Source organism: Cervus canadensis, chromosome 11 (assembly GCF_019320065.1).
Source record: "Cervus canadensis isolate Bull #8, Minnesota chromosome 11, ASM1932006v1, whole genome shotgun sequence".
NCBI lineage: Eukaryota > Metazoa > Chordata > Mammalia > Artiodactyla > Cervidae > Cervus > Cervus canadensis.
In genome coordinates, this window is record NC_057396.1 from 14,816,494 (window position 1) to 14,833,102 (window position 16,609).

Here is a 16,609-nt window from a genome sequence, read left to right on the forward strand (position 1 = left end):
ATCTTTCATCAGTGTTTTATATTTTTCTATATATAGGTCTTTTGTTTCTTTAGGTAAATTTATTCCTAAGTATTTTATTCTTTTCGTCACAATGGTAAATGGGATTGTTTCCTTAATTTCTCTTTCTGTTTTTTTCATTGTTAATGTATAGGAATGCAAAGGATTTCTGTGTATTAATTTTATATCCTGAAACTTTACTATATTCATTGATTAGCTCTAGTAAGTTTCTGGTGGTATCTTTATGTTTTTCAATGTAGAGGATCATGTCATCTGCAAACAGTGAGAGTTTTCTCCTTTTCCAATATGGATTCCTTTTATTTCTTTTTCTTCTCTGCTTGCTATGGCTAGGACTTCCAAAACTATGTTGAATAGTAGAGGTGAGAATGGGCACCCTTGTCTTGTTCCTGATTTTAGAGGAAATGCTTTTAATTTTTCACCATTATTGTTCGTTATTGATTGACTCATCTTTATTTCTTCTAGGTCCTTTCTAAACATTTCTTGCATCATCTCAATCCTTGTCTCTAGTCTATTTATTTGTAACTACATTTTATTTTCTAGATTTGGGATCATCTTTACTATTATTATTCTGAATTATCTTTCAGGTAGAATCCTTATCTCCTCCTCTTTGGTTTGGTGGATTTTTATCATGTTCCTTCACCTGCTGGATATTTCTCTGTCTTTACATTTTGTTTAGCTTGCTGTGTTTGGGGTGCCCTTTCTGCAGGCTGGAAGTTCATGGCTCCTTTTAAATGTGGAGTCCACTCCCTGTGGGTGAGGTTGGACCAGTGGTTTCTCAATGTTTTCTGGTTGGGGGAGCTTGCACCTGTATTCTGGTGAGTGGAGCTGGATCTCTTATCTCTGGAGTGCAATGCAAGTGTCCAGTAGTGAGTTTTGAGGTGTCTATGGGTTTGGCATAGCTTTGGGCAACCTGTCTTTTAATGTTCTGGGCTGTGTTCCTGTTTTGCTGGAGAATTAGCACGATGTGTCTTGCACTGGAACTTGTTGGCTCTTGGGTGGAGCTTGGTTTCAGCATAGGTATGGAAACTTTTAGGTGAGTTCTTGTCTATTAATGTTTCCTGGCGTCAGGAGTTCTCTGATGGTCTAAATTTCTGGAGGTAAGCCTAGTGCCTCTGGCTTTCAGGCCTTCTCCTACAGTAGCTCCAAGACTTCTCTGTCCATACAGCACAGAAGATAAAGCCCCTTGGTTAATGGTGAAACAGTCCTCCACAGCCAGGAACACCCAGAGAAATTTTCAGAGTTATATAAAGATGATAAGATAGAGGAAGGAGATAGAGGTGAACTCGAGGAGAAAAGGGAGAGAGCAATCAAGCCAGTAATCAAATCCCTAAGTGAAAATGGATACTGAAGATTAGATTCCTAAAGGTACAAAATTGATAACAAATATCAAAAAACAATGATTAAAAACCTAGAATAGAGGTTAGACTCTCAAAAATACAATATGAAAAATACAAAACAAAATCTTATCACAAAAATTTTTTTAAATATATATGGAATTTGTTTTTTTTTAAATAGAAGTTTTTTAAAATGGTAATAGTAGGCTATATAAATGAAAGTTAAAGGAATAATAACTAAAATTTTTTAAAAATTAAAAAGTTATAATAGTAAAAATTTATCTGGGAATTTCTCTAGAGCTGTTGTGAGCAGTATGGGGTCAGTTCAGTGTCAAATAGTCCCTCATTCCAGCCTGTATTTGTTCTCAAGGTCTAAGGTTGCCCCTCAAATGCACAGTCTCAGCATTAACTGCAGGGTTTTACTCTGTTACACCTGTCACTTCCAGAGCATTTTCCCCTCTTTGTTTCTGCTTCCTCTGTTTGCAAGTCTCTTCAGTGTCTAACTTTCCCTGACACAAGGGGGCAAAGGAGGACACTTAGTTAGGCTCACTTGTTCCCTTGTGCTGTGGGGAGGGAGGGGCACTGCAAACAAATGCCGCTGGCGTGTGTGGAGAGTGCTCGCAGCGGATGGACAACCCTGGGTTTGCCAGAGCCCAAGGTGGCATCACTTCCGAGTCCACACTGCTCAGGCTTCAGGGCGCTGTGCACGGGCACTGTCCCCTGCAGGCGCTGCATGCTGCTTCCCAGGTCTAAGCCACCCAGGCTCCCAGGTCCTCTGCAAGGGTGCAGACCCAGATGGACTGTGTCTTTTGTACCCTTCCCAGGTGCTTGGCAAGTGCACTACCCCTGGTGGGCCGTGCGTCTCATGCACCTCCCTAGTCCCGGCCTCTCAGTGTCCTAGGTGTGCCTTTAGTGCTCAGTACCAGATGAGCCATGTGTCTCCTCCGCAGAGCTGATCTCAGGCTGTGACACTCCTGACAGAAGTCAACCGTCCAGGATCCCAGGAAGACGTGGTTATCAATGGGGAGCCTGCTCACGGTTTGGTGGAAGATGCAGTCTCTGGGGTCAAGATTGCAGCAGCCCCTTGCCTTGCAGTTCTGGCTGTTGCACAACTGCCTCTCGGCCTCTGCGGAGGAAGGGCCCTCTATGGCAGATGTCTTGCTCTCCTCTGATATTTGCTCAATCCTTTGTTCTGTGAGCATGCCAGGGGTCACCATGTGGAGTTAGAACCTCTTGTGGGAAAGGGTTTTTTTTTTTTTTTTTGGTCTCTCTGGCAATCCCACGGTTGGGTTGCTATCTCACATTAGCTCCCTCAGATTGTCCTCAGGGCATCCAGGCCCAGTCTTAACCCTAAGGACCAGAGATGCAGCTTGTGCCTCCCTGCCCAGCCCCACTCACTGCTGGTGGATGTAAGCATCGGTGTCACTTCTGTAGTAGTTGTAGTTAGGTGTGTATTCTGTAAGGGTTTTTTTGTTTGCTGATTATGTTGTCCTCTGAGATTCCAAAGTTCCCCACAGACACGCCTGTGAGAGGGTTTCCTACTGTGTGGAAACTTCTCCTCCTTCAGGACTCCCTCCCCAGGATGGATCTCCATCCCTAAATCTTTTGTCTCTGTTTTCATCTTTTATATTTTGTCCTACTTCATTTCAAAGAGACTGGTCTGCCATTCTGTGTGCCTGGTGTCCTCTGCCAGCATCCAGAAGTTGTTTTGTGACAGTTGCTCAACATTCAAATGATCTTTTGATGAATCTGTGGGGGAGAAAGTGGTCTCTCCATCCTATTCCTCTGCCATTTGGGACCACTTCTAATTATGTTATTTTTTTATTTTTCCCCCCAGCTTCTGAAAGCATTTTTTATTAAACTTCTTAATATAACTATTTCATACAACAGTGCTATCAAAAGGACTAATATGGAGAGATCCTATATACCCTTCATCCACTTACCCCCAATGATAACATCTTGTGTAGCTGTGCTATAATGCCACAAACAGGAAATTAACATTGATGTAATCCACCAACTTCGATTTCACCAGTTATGTTAAAATAACTTTTCATATCTCTAGGATAAATCCCTAAGTGTGCAATTGCTAAATAATGTGGTAATTCATGTTTAGTTTTCCGAGAATCAGTCAAATTGTTTTCCAGAAGGGCTATACCATTTTACACGAAAGATAAGAATTTCTTGGTACAACAAATAATGCTAATCATTCCCCAGTATTTTATTGACTCATCTCTCATAGTAATTGAAATCCCTAATAATAAGCTGGAGCGCATGGCTACCCAAGACTAAAGACTTACATTTCCTGCCTTCTCTTCCAGCTAGGTGTGATCATTTGACAAATTTTATTAAGCAGAATGTAAGTGGGAGTGTTGTGAGAAGCTTCTAAGAATGTTCCATTAAAGAATTGCCCTCTGTCATTTTACTTGTTTCTAGTTCCCTCTGCTACTATAAACTGGATGTGATATTTACCATCTCAGACCATAAATACAAAAGCTACATTGTAAGGATGTTAGTGATGACCTAAATGTAGCCCAGGTCCCTGAGGGCCTCAGCTGATCTACCAGTCCTAGACTGTCTTCTCCAGACTTTTCTGTGAAAGTGAAACACATTATCTTTCAGTTTCAGTTGGTTTAGTCTGTTCTTTATTTAAGTCTTTATTGTTTATGGCTGGACAGAATTCTGACAGAATATACCAGGTGCCAAATCATAGAGACATACACGATCCATCCAGGGAACACCATTAGCTCAGCACACCTTTGGACAGAGTATTCATTGACACCTAAACTAAAAATGAGCCAGAAGCCAAGGACGAAGGCAGAGGCCTGATCATGAAGGGTGTGGTATACCAGGCCTGCTAATGTTCAGGAACACAGAACTTTGATTAAAAATTTTCCCTAACAAGTCAAAAAATGCCCACATGCCCAGATGTGCTCTCTCACAAACAACTGAAAGGGAACCTTGACCTTGACACTATGCTGGAGCTTCCCCTGAATCTACTGCTTTCTGCGGGTCTGCCAGGCGCTCAGCCCTCCTGGCTTCATTGCTGATTTGGTACTGACACTGCAGCTGTGGGTCTTGCAGACATTATAGGAGATAATCTAGAGTCAACCATCCCCATCACCTGGTCCCTCTAGCAGAAAGTTTGTAGCTACAGTCTCACTAAACATGTTTAAGAAGACCACTGGTTTGTTTTCTTTTCTTTTTAAATTTTATCAGTGATAATTTGAGTCACTGAAGCAAAAATTCCAGACAGTACATCTTCTGTCAACGCTTCACAACTCCTTAAATAATGGGACCATGAATATATATGTCTTATTATCACTGATGCAAGGAATGACAGTTTCAGCTCAAATAATCATATTTATTTCCATCTCACTGATCAACCATGAATATCCTGTTTTTGTTTCCTACCACTCAGCAGCTCCACGTACCTGATGCAGATTTGTTTACGGTGCTGTTATATAAGTAGAATATCCCTGAAAAATGTTCTTTTTTCTTTCCTTCACAATCAGAGAGCTAGGGAACTGTGCATTCATTCATCCATTTATCAGCAAATATTTACTGGGGGCCTGTTATATGTTAGGCATCATGCTAATCTCCAGGATACAAAGAGGAATAAGATGAGCACATTGCCTGCAAGTCTAGTTGGAAGATAGACACATAATCCATTACACTGCAGTGAGGTGAGTGAAATAGTTGGACTGTATTAGGTGTTATAGGAGACAATACTATGGAGACAGTATGGACAAAGGCACCAAGGTGAACAGAGCACAATCTGAATGGAAACCTGTAGGTTGATTTGCCAACTACATGTTTTTGCAACTTACTTCTACATTTTAGCACTTCCTGGCCCTGTTCTTCCAAGACCTCAGGCTGCTCTGGTGCCTGCTGTAGCAACCTGTTTAGGCTGCAGCCCTGTGTCCAACTCTTTCCTGCCATCTTCCTTACTTCTCAGAGTAGTTTATTACTATCTGGGACTTTTTTTAGCTAGAGCCTATTTACAATAGCAACAGGGAAATAAAACAAATCCATAGGTACAAAGCCAGTAAGAAGTGAGACCTATATGAAGGAAATGACAAAATTTTACTGATGAGTCAGATTTGAATATTTGAAAAGAGACAAGAATCTGGATGGGAAGATTCATATTTCATCTATTTAAAATATTTAAATCAACCTACAGGTTTCCATTCACACATTTATTGAAATATTATTAAGTATCACCATGGCCTAGGCCCTGGGGCAAAATAAGCTGAGGAGAGAAGATTCATATTCATGAAGTGAATACAGCATAATGATACTTGTTGAGAGAGCTAATTCTTAGGTAGGTTGGTAAGGAGTCTGGGGGCCCTCAAGGAGGAGAAAGGGACAAGAATTTTTTTTTTTTACATTCCTTCATCTTAGTCACATAATACACTTTTTTTTTCTTAAGCTCTGAGTTGTTATGGCAACAATCTATTTCACCTAAGACTAATTTTCTTTAAGCCCAGAGCTAATGATTACACAATGAAAGAACTCATCTTGCTCAAGGGTACATTTTTCCTTAAACTCTGTGCTAATGATTATATAACAACAAAGTATCTTGCTTAAAGACAAGTTTCTCCTTCTTAAGAACCTTCTAACTAATCCTGTTATCCTAAGATGTATGTTGTGGGAGTGGGTCTCATAAGACATTTATAACCTTGAGACATTCTTTTGATCTATTGTTAGTAATCAGTTGAAAAAGTATATAGGGCCTTGATAAGACTAGTGAGTGGGGCACTCTCTACCCACTTCTGATGTCTATGTCAGAAGCTTTTTCTATCCCTTTTTTCACTGTAATAAAACTTTTGCCACATGAAACTCTGAGTGCCTGAAGCCACGTCTCTGGTCCCGAAGGTAAATTCTCTCCTTCTGAGATCACGAATCCAACACCATTCACCATAAGCTATCATCTTGGGGGCTCATCTGGTATCTTCAAGACAAAGGACAAGGTAAGCAGAAAGTTCTAGTCTCTCTGCTTTCTCAGTGTACGAGTTTTCTGCCTTTTTTTTTTTTTTTTTAACTAAGTCTACAGTGTGCCTGTGTGTGTGATTGATTGAAAGTCTGAGATATACAAAAGAAGTACAAAGGAAGTGTTGAGCCTGGGTTTGTAGTTCTGTGGCGCCTCGTAACGACTGAAGGCAGCCCTGAAAGGGGTTTATACTGATCCTGCCAATGCGAAGAGGCACCCAACATCCCTGTGAAGGGGAGCAGCAAGAAATGGGCAAAGCGTGTGGACTGAACTTTCCTTTCTCGGTCAGCTTTCTCTGGTCTCTTTGACCATTTCATAACTGCCTGGGGAATTAGAACTACTAACCTAATCTGTTGGATCATAGACTTTCAAGGGACTTGTGATCCATGTTATTACTGTGTATTTTACATAGACCCCAAGCTTATATGCATAGTCACGAGGCACCCAGCCTTGCTAGCAGCCAAAAGTTACATCTTGGTTGTTTTCTCGTGCACTGCTGATGGGAGCTAGGTGGAGCTCTAGCTCCAGGAGTGTCTCTCTCTTGGCTGCTTCCATACTGGACCAGAGCCCTAAAAGTGAGTCCTTTCCAATGGCTGTAGTTCCAGACTATATGGATGGAAGTGCTGCTAATGAACATGAGGTTTCTAAGAACATAGGATGGGAACCCCAGAATCTGGCCAGATTGGGAGCACAGCGGGATTCTTTCCTTGGCAATGCTAGCTCTTAGCAGACCAGATAAAGTTCTCCAGTGGCTTCTGTCTTAACTCCCTAGATATTCCTCCTGTGGAATCTATGAAAATGAACTGGAAGGATTGGCCCTTGTAGTTCGAGGACAAAAATCACTTTTTCCTTGCTGGCCGACCCGCCACCCCCTCTTTTGCTGTCACATATAGTGGTGTGGTGACACTGAGAAGAGACATCTTGGCTTTTTCCATTCATCCCTTTATGACTCACTGTTTCTACTGAGGCCAGGAATATGCTCAAGAATGTGCACAGGCACACAGAACACAGATGCTTTCCCTAGCACTCCTAGCTTGGGAAACATTCCAGAAGACTACTCTGCTCCACCCCAGGTGGCACCAGAGGAAAAGGGGAAATCAAGCCAAGGTCTTAATGGTAAGGAACTATAAATCAATTTGGAATGCCCATCAGGTCTACCCCTGGTGCATCTCCACCCTACCTCGATGGTAGAACAAGGAAGGCTGACAGGAATGAGTAAGTTGCCTCCATTGGTAAGGGACAGACTAAGTTCAACCAGGGAAGCAAAGCTTTGGTGGAAAGTCTGAATCCACCCCCATCTAGAGCAAGGAGGGATGACTCCAGCAGAAAAAAAGCCACAGCGCTGGATGCCACTTTTTTCCTTCTTACAGATGGGAGCTAACAGTTCCAGAAGCACCCTTTTGAAAGGTATTTTAAACTGGGATAAATTCGATCCCCAAGCTTAACATTACTTGGAGAGATGTAGTGAATATCTTAGGACACAGGCTGACTCCTGACTCAAAAACTCAAGTTTTGGAAAAAAAAAGCTACTGCCTTTGGAGATGAATGGCTTGAACATGAGTCAATAGGAAAGAGGTAACAAGAGATAGCAGCCCTCCCTATTGGGGAATCAGTCCCCACAATAGAGTCAGACTGGGACTATAACACGGCTAAAGGAAAATGGGATCAAAGTCACTTTGTCAGATGTATTCCTGAAGGACTCAAGTGGGCATGCGCTAAGACTAAATTCTCCCAAATTGGCAATCATAGAATAGGGAGAGAAGGAAGGTCCTGGTAAATTCCTAGATAGACTATGGGAAGCCATTTGCAGATTCACTGAGATTGATCCTGAAAGTGCGGACGGAGGAGTAATCTTAAAAGATAGATTTCTCACTCAGGTGGCTGCAGATATCTGCTACAACTATTAAAACAGGTGTTCAGACCAAATCAGTCCTTAGATAAACTGCTGAAGCTGGCTCAGATGGCCTTCTATGGCAGAGAGTATGAGGAGGAGGAGAAGAGGCAGAAAAAGACCAGGGAAAGACTGAAACCCTAGTGATGGCTGTCAGATCTGCTCTGAAACAGTCTGAGGAAAAATGCCCAGAGGGGCCCAGGTGAAAAGGGATGGACTTACTATTACACTGGAAAGGGGGGACACAAAGCAGGGTTGCTGTCAGGCATTTAAGCCGCCTCCAGCTCCATGTCTGGTCTGCACAGGACCACACTGAAGAAGAGACTGCCCTCAGAAGCATAAGCCCCAGGGGTCAGACTCTCAAGACAATCAGGAGTGAAGGTGCCGGGGAATCCCCCACACAATCTCCCATCCTAATTACATCTGAGGAACCCCAAGTATTAAAAACTGGGGGACCAATCAGTCGATTTCCTTTTGGACACTGAGGCAATGTTCTTTGTGCTCACTGAAGCCTCTGATCCACTTTGCTCCTGATCTACTACCATAATGGGCTCTCTAGTTGAGGCAAATGCTATTATTTCAGTCATCCTTTAAGCTGCAACTGGGCATTTGTGCTGTTTTCTCAAGAGTTCTCATTGTGCCAGAGTCTCCCTCACCCTTTCAGGGGAGGAATATACTGAGCAAGGTCCAGGCCTCTGTTTTCATGTATATGAAATTCACTCTTTTTTTCCCATTAATTGAACAAAATGTAAATTCTAGAGTGTCAGCTGATGGAAAAACTGAGTCGAGCACAAATGCTGTTCCTGTCATTATCAAGCTCAAAGACCCTCACCTGTTTCTGCATCAAAAGCAGTATCCATTAAAGCAAGGTTAAGGAGGGGTTAAAACCCATCATTAAAAATTTAAAGGAACTAAGGCTATTAATTCTCTGTAACACTCCATGAAACACTCCTATTTGGGTGTAAAAAAGTCAAATAATAAATGGAGATTAGATCAAGCTTTACAAATAATAAATGAGGCTGTGGTTCGTTTACACCCCATGATGCCTAGTCACTATACTTTATTGTCTGAAATTCCTGAACAAGCCAAATATTTTTCAGTCATTGATTTAAGGGATGCTTTCTAGAATTAAACCTATAATAAACTAAAACCTTCCTCAGTTATCAATGCAAAGAAATGGAGGGAAACAATAGAATGGGAAAGACTAGCAATCTCTTCAAGAAAATTAGAGATACCAAGGGAACATATCAAGCAAAGATGATGCTGTGAAAGTGCCACACTCAGTATATCAGCAAATTTGGAAAACTCAGCAGTGACCACAGGACTGGAAAAGGCCAGTTTTCATTCCAATCCCAAAGAAAGGCAATGCCAAAGAGTGTTTAAACTACCACACAATTGCACTCATCTCACACGCTAGCAAAGTAATGCTCAAAATTCTCCAAGCCAGGCTTCAGCAGTACATGAACCATGAACTTCTTGATGTTCAAGCTGGATTTTAAAAAGGCAGAGGAACCAGAGATCAAATTGCCAACATCCGTCAGGTCACTGAAAAGCAAGAGAGATCCAGAAAAACATCTGCTTCTGCTTTATTGACTATGCCAAAGCCTTTGACTGTGTGGATCACAGAAAACTGGAAAATCTTTAAGAGATGGGAATACCAGACCACCTGACCTGCATCCTGAGAAATCTGTATGCAGGTCATACAACAGTTAGAACAAGACATGGGACAATGGACTGGTTCCAAATTGGGAAAGGAGTACATCAAGGCTGTATATTGTCACCCTGCTTACTTAACTTCTTTGAAGAGTACATCATGAGAAATGCTGGGCTGGATGAAGCACAAGCTGGAATCAAGATTTCTGGGAGAAATATCAATAACTTCAGATATGCAGATGACACCACCTTTAAGGCAGAAAGTGAAAAATTAAAGAGCCTCTTGATGAAAGTGAAAGAGGAGAGTGAAAAAGTTGGCTTAAAACTCAACATTCAGAAAACTAATATCATGGTATCTGGTCCCATCACTTCATTGCAAATAGATGGGGAAACAGTGGAAAGAGTGACAGACTTTATTTTGGGGGGCTCCAAAATCACTGCAGATGGTGACTGCAACCATGAAATTAAAGATGCTTGCTCCTTGGAAGAAAAGTTATGATCAAACTAGAAAGCATATTAAAAGGAATAGACATTACTTTACCAACAAAGGTCTGTGTAGTCAAGGCTATGGTTTTTTCAGTAGTCATGTATGGGTATGAGAGTTGGACTACAAAGAAAGCTGAGCACTGAAGAACTGATGCTTTTGAACTGTCGTGTTGGAGAAGACTCTTGAGAGTCCCTTGGACTACAAGGAGATCAAACCAGTCAATCCTAAAGGAAATCAGTCCTGAATATTCATCAGAAGGACTGATGCTGAAGCTGAAACTCCAATATTTTGGACACCTTATGTGAAGGACTGACTCACTGGAAAAGACTCTGATGGACAGGGAAGACTGGCATGCTGCAGTCCATAGGGTCACAGAGTTGGACATGACTGAGCGACTGAACTGATACTAAACCATCCTCTACTTACCATGACTTTAAGACAATTGAGAGGATTCTTGGGCATTACAGGCTATTGCTGCATTTGATTTCTGGGTTACAGGGAACTTGCCCAGCCTTAATATAAACTTATAACTGAAACTCAACAGGTCAAGCCTGGTAAGTTTATCTGGTCATCAGAAACTCAAAGGGCTTTTAAGGCTCTTCAAACTGCTCTCCTGCAGGCTCCTGCTTTAAGCTTGCCCACAGGGTCAGGGTTTAATCTGTTTGCTACTGAAAGAAAAGGTATGGCCTGGGAGTGATGGCACAACCGAGAGGGCCTCAACAACGTGTAGCTTATCTAATGAAGAATTCAGTTCAGTTCAGTTCAGTTCAGTCGCTCAGTCATGTCTGACTTTTTCGACACCATGGACCACAGCATGCCAGGCTTCCCTATCCATCACAAACTCCTGGAGTTTACTTAAACTCATGTCCACTGAGTCAGTGATGCCATCCAACCATCTCATCCTCTGTCTTCCCCTTCTCTTCCTGCCTTCAATCTTTCCCTGCATCAGGATCTTTTCCAATGAGTCAGTTCTTCGCATCAGGTGGCCAAAGTATTGGAGTTTCAGCTTCAACATCAGTCCTTCCAATGAATATTCAGGACTGATTTCCTTTAGGGTGGACTGATTGGATCTCCTTGCAGTCCATGGGACTCTCAAGAGTCTTTCCCAACACCAGAGTTCAAAAGCATGAATTCTTCGGTGCTCAGCTTTCTTTATGGTCCAACTCTCACACCCATACATGACTACTGGAAAAACCATAGCCTTGACTAGACAGACCTTTGTTGGCAAAGTAATGTCTCTGCTTTTTAATATGCTGTCTAGGTTGGTCATAACTTTCCTTCCAAGGAGTAAGCATCTTTTAATTTCATGGTTGCAGTCACCATCTGCAGTGATTTTGGACTCCCCCAAAATAAAGTCTGACACTGTTTCCACTGTTTCCCCATCTTTTTGCCATGAAGTGATGGGACCAGATGCCATGATCTTAGTTTTCTAATGTTGAGTTGTCACTCTCCTCTTTCACTTTCATCAAGAGGCTCTTTAGTTCTTCTTCGCCTTCTGCCATAAGGGTGGTGTCATCTCTGTATGAGGTTATAGATATTTATCCCAGCAATCTTGATTCCAGTTTTTGCTTCATCCAGCCAGGCATTTCCCATGATGTACTCTGCATATAGTTTAAATAAGCAGGGTAACAGTATACAACCTTGATGTACTCCTTTCCCAATTTGGAACCAGTCCGTTGTTTCATGTCCGGTTCTAACTGTTGCTTCTTGACCTGCATACAGATTTCTCAGGAGGCAGGTAAGGTGGTTTGGTGTTCCCATCTCTTGAAGAATTTTCCACAGTTTGTTGTGATCCACACAGTCAAAGGCCTTGGTGCAGTCAATGAAGCAGAAGTAGATGTTTTTCTGGAACTCTCTTGCTTTTTTGATGATACAATGGATGTTGGCAATTTGATCTCTGGTTCCTCTGCCTTTTCTAAATCTAGCTTGAACAGCTGGAAGTTCTCAGTTCACGTACTGTTGAAACCTGGCTTGGAGAACTTTGAGCATTACTTTTTATCATGTGAGATGAGTGCTATTGAGAGGTAGTTTGAACGTTCTTTTGCATTGCCTTCCTTTGGGATTGGAATGAATCTGCCATTTTATATTAGAAAACTGTGACTTAGGGAATTTAATTTACTTGTTATTTAACAAATTGCTAGTAAGTGTCTGATTCAGGATTAAAACTTAAGTCTAATTGTTGTCAAACTCATGTTTTCCCACTATGTTCTCTTCTGAGGGAGAAACTGTGGAAAGAATTCCTTTGGCATATCTTTAGGAAAAGGATATTGTGTCACTAGGAAGATTGTCTAGCCAAGATCCTATGATGATTCATATTTAGATCATGTTCCTTGAGAGTAAGGAAAGAGATCTGTAAGCAACTGGTTTTAGCATCTGAGAGTTGTAAAGAAAGTTCTCAGGGAAACCATCCAATGATATTGTTGGAAATCTCAGAGGTCACAGGGCTATTTATTCCTCTGCACAGCTAAAATTTCAACCCTTGCTAAAATTTTTGTTCTATTTCCAGCCATAATGAAGGTTAAAGCGTTTATTATTAAGCAACCATAAAAAAGAGTGAGAGATTCAACAAACTTCTGATTCAAGCACCTCTGATCCCACTCTTTTCAAGTAATTGTTCAATTATAAAGCTAAATATTAAATAGAGAGTCCTAGGCATCCAGTTAGAATGATGTGCCAATATACTTTCCAGTCCAAAAGAGAAACATGGTCATAAATATCCTCACAATCACACAGTTTCAATTGTATAAATGTGGAATATTCAGAAGAACATTTGCCGATGTAATTGAATTGCAAATAAAAAGCAATACTTATAAAAATATATGCCCTGTACAAAAAAGTAAAGGTCAGATACTATGGCATGATTTCTCTCAGAAGAGGTAAGCTTTCAATTCCACTCCATATATGAGTGATAATGTTGCTTTTACAGCTAAGTGTGAAGCATTAGGCTTGCTTTATCTTTTCATTGTAGATAGAAGGAATATCTTATTATTGGGAGGATTGGTTTGTAGATTTACTGCAACCTGAGCTAAAAGTTCATATTAATCATCATGGTATCAGAATAAGCATATTTGGGACACAGAAAACACCAGGAAAAGATGGAAAAGGGGGAAAACAGAACCAACTACAGAGATCTATAAGGAAAATATATTTTGTTACACACAACTTTCTTAGGAAGAGAATGCTTTATGACTCAGGAGCTAACCATGAGTAATGTTAAATATCAAAGATATGATTTTTCATGAGATATTCAAAATGGAATGGTCCAAAACCATCGTTAAATTCCATGACATATGGTATCATATATAATGTGTTTCAGGTTGTTAATCTGTCAAATTACAAATGGTTCATTTCCAAAATCAAGGTGTGGTTGTTTCATCACATGTATCAAAAATCAAATCTTACAAGTTTAGCTTTCCGTTTTTTTGGTTAGTCAGCTATAGTCATTCTGACAGAGTGGAGATGGAATCCGTTACTGACTGGGCCTGAAGGAGGAAGAAGGTCAAGATGGTAGAGTAAGATGGTATAGAGATCACCTCCCTCTAAAAACACATGAAAAATACATCTACACATGAAACAATACTCACAGAAAACTAACAGGAAATAGGCAGAAGGACTCCTACAAGGTTGTAAGCAAGATATACACATAATCAGGTAGAGTGGGAAGCAAAGCACTAGGTTGGGACGTGTGCCCCGGGAGGGGACTCAGAAGAAAAGGGAGATCACATGGTAGACTCCCACTCTGGGGAGTGAGCTAGTCAAGCCACAGACTGAGAATCCCAGCCCTGGGATCCCACGCAGAGGAGGCAAGCTCCCTGAGCTAATCAGGGAACCACTGGGGCAGATAGGCTGAAGAGGCCTAGACTCCACTCAGGAGTGGGCAGGTGCTGGATTTCCCATAGACAGGGCAAAAAGAGGTTTGCCTTAGCAGTTACTGCTTCCACCACACTCCCAGTCTGTGTGAAGTGAACATCCCAGTCCCACTCACTCCATGCCACAGCTTGGCACTGGATCTGTGATGGTCAGGACCAGGGGAAACACTGGATCCAGAGACACAGAAGCAATGCGGGTGTGATCCAGGTAGGGTGGCAGTGGCCATTATTGGCACTTAAATGCACTTAAATGCACAGAAGCCCACACTTCTGACAGAAGTGCCGCCAATTGAACTCCCACAACCTCCACACCATACTTGTCAGTTTCAGCCAAGTGAATGCTTCAGCACCTCCCACTCCATGACACAACCTAGCACTAGATCTCAGGTGGATGTAACAAAGGAAAAGATACCACCACAGGCTGCACTTGAGCAGAGCCAAAGACACTTAAACGGGCAGTACCTCTGTAAGTGCACAAACCCCTTACATAAGCACCCTTCCTTTGGGGCAAAGTCCCAGGGAGGGGAGAAGGAAAAACATACTCTTAAAGGGAACAGAGCCAGCTCAGGTTCAACCCTCAGGTCTTTCAATTAAGCAACTTGGGAACAACTTGGGAGCCAGTGATGATGGCCACTGATCAGAGATGATGTCCCATGTCACACCCTGAGTAGTCTCTAGCTTCTCCAAAACCAGCCACACTTCATACCAAGGTGATAGCAGTCAGCAGACATGAAAGACATGACTGGTATCCACATCAAATCCTGCCCTCCCCCTCAAAGGCACTCGAGACACACAGTCTACCCAGGGACACTCCTACATAAGGACACTCCTTCAAAAGCACCATGGGTGGCTGTTTCATCTAAAACGTCTAAAACTAAATACAGTGAAAGGGCAGAGGAACTGTTCTCAATTGAAAGAGCAAGAGAAAGAAATAAACAATGAAAGAGAGTCTATTAGAAAATGAATTCAAAGTAACTGAATTAGGAAAGAAAATTAATCTAAGCACTGACTCATTTTAGAAAAACACCTAAAAAATATCAAGAAGATCCAGACAAAAATAGATAACTTAATATTTGAGATGAAAAGCACTCTAGAAGCAACGAACAGCAGACTAAATGACACAAAGAACGCATAAGTGATGTGGAAGACAGAACAATAGAAATCACTCAATCACAACAGCAGACAGAAAGACAGATTTAAAAAAATGAAAGCAACATACAGATCTGTGGGATAACTTAAACCTTCCATATTCCCATTATAGAGATTTCATAAGTAGAAAGGAAAGAGAAAAAGATCCAAAATTTATTTAAAGAAATTATGGTTGAAAACTTCCTAAACGTAAAGAAAAAAATGGATAATTGGGTACAAGAAGCACAGGAGGTCCCAAACAAGATGAACCTAAATGGACCCAAACCAAAATGTGTCACAGTTAAAATGGCAAAAGTTAGAGAATTCTAAAGGTATCAAGAGAAAGGCAGTCATATACAAGGGAGTCTCAATAAAAGTATTATCTGATTGCTCTGTATAAACTTTACAGACCAAGAGAGAGTGGCATGATATATTCAAAGTGCTAAAAGGTAAAAACCTGCAACTAGGAAACTCTGCTTAGTCATTTCAGTCATGTCTGACTCCTTGTGACCCAATGGACTGTAAGCCTCCAGGCTCCTCTGTCCATGGAATTCTCCAGGCAAGAATACTGGAATGGGTTGCCATGCCCTCCAGGAGGATAATCTACCTAGCAAGATTATAATTTAGAATAGAGAGATTAAGAGATTCTCAGACAAGCAAAAAAACTAAAAGAATTCATCAATATTAAACCTACCCTAAAAGAAACATTGAAGGTTTTTCTCTAAATATGAAAGAAGACTCTATAGGAAAGGAAAAATCCCAATTAGGAAAGAAAAATATGTAGTGAGGATACTGAAGATCACTCAAATAAGAAAAATGTAAAAGCAACTATAACTGTAATAAACAGCAAAGGAATAAGCATAATGATGTAAAATATGACATCAAAAACAAAATGAGGGTGAAAGGACTAAAAATAAAGATCTTTTAGAATGTATTTGAACTTAAAAGACTATCAGTGTAAATCAAGTACTATAATTACAGTTTGTCATATATGAACCACATGGTAACCACAAATAAAAAATCTACAATAGAGGAACAAGATGGAGAAGTAGGTGGACATGGAGTACATCTCTCTCCACAGATACATAAAGGAATACACCTTCAGAACACCAGCTGAAAGCAGGCAGGAGGACCTGACCAGTGGAAAAGAATACATTGTACCATGCAAAACTCAGTAGGATGAAGGAACTAGGGGGGGAAACAAGAATGTTAGTAAGACTGGACCTGCCCTCTGTGGGT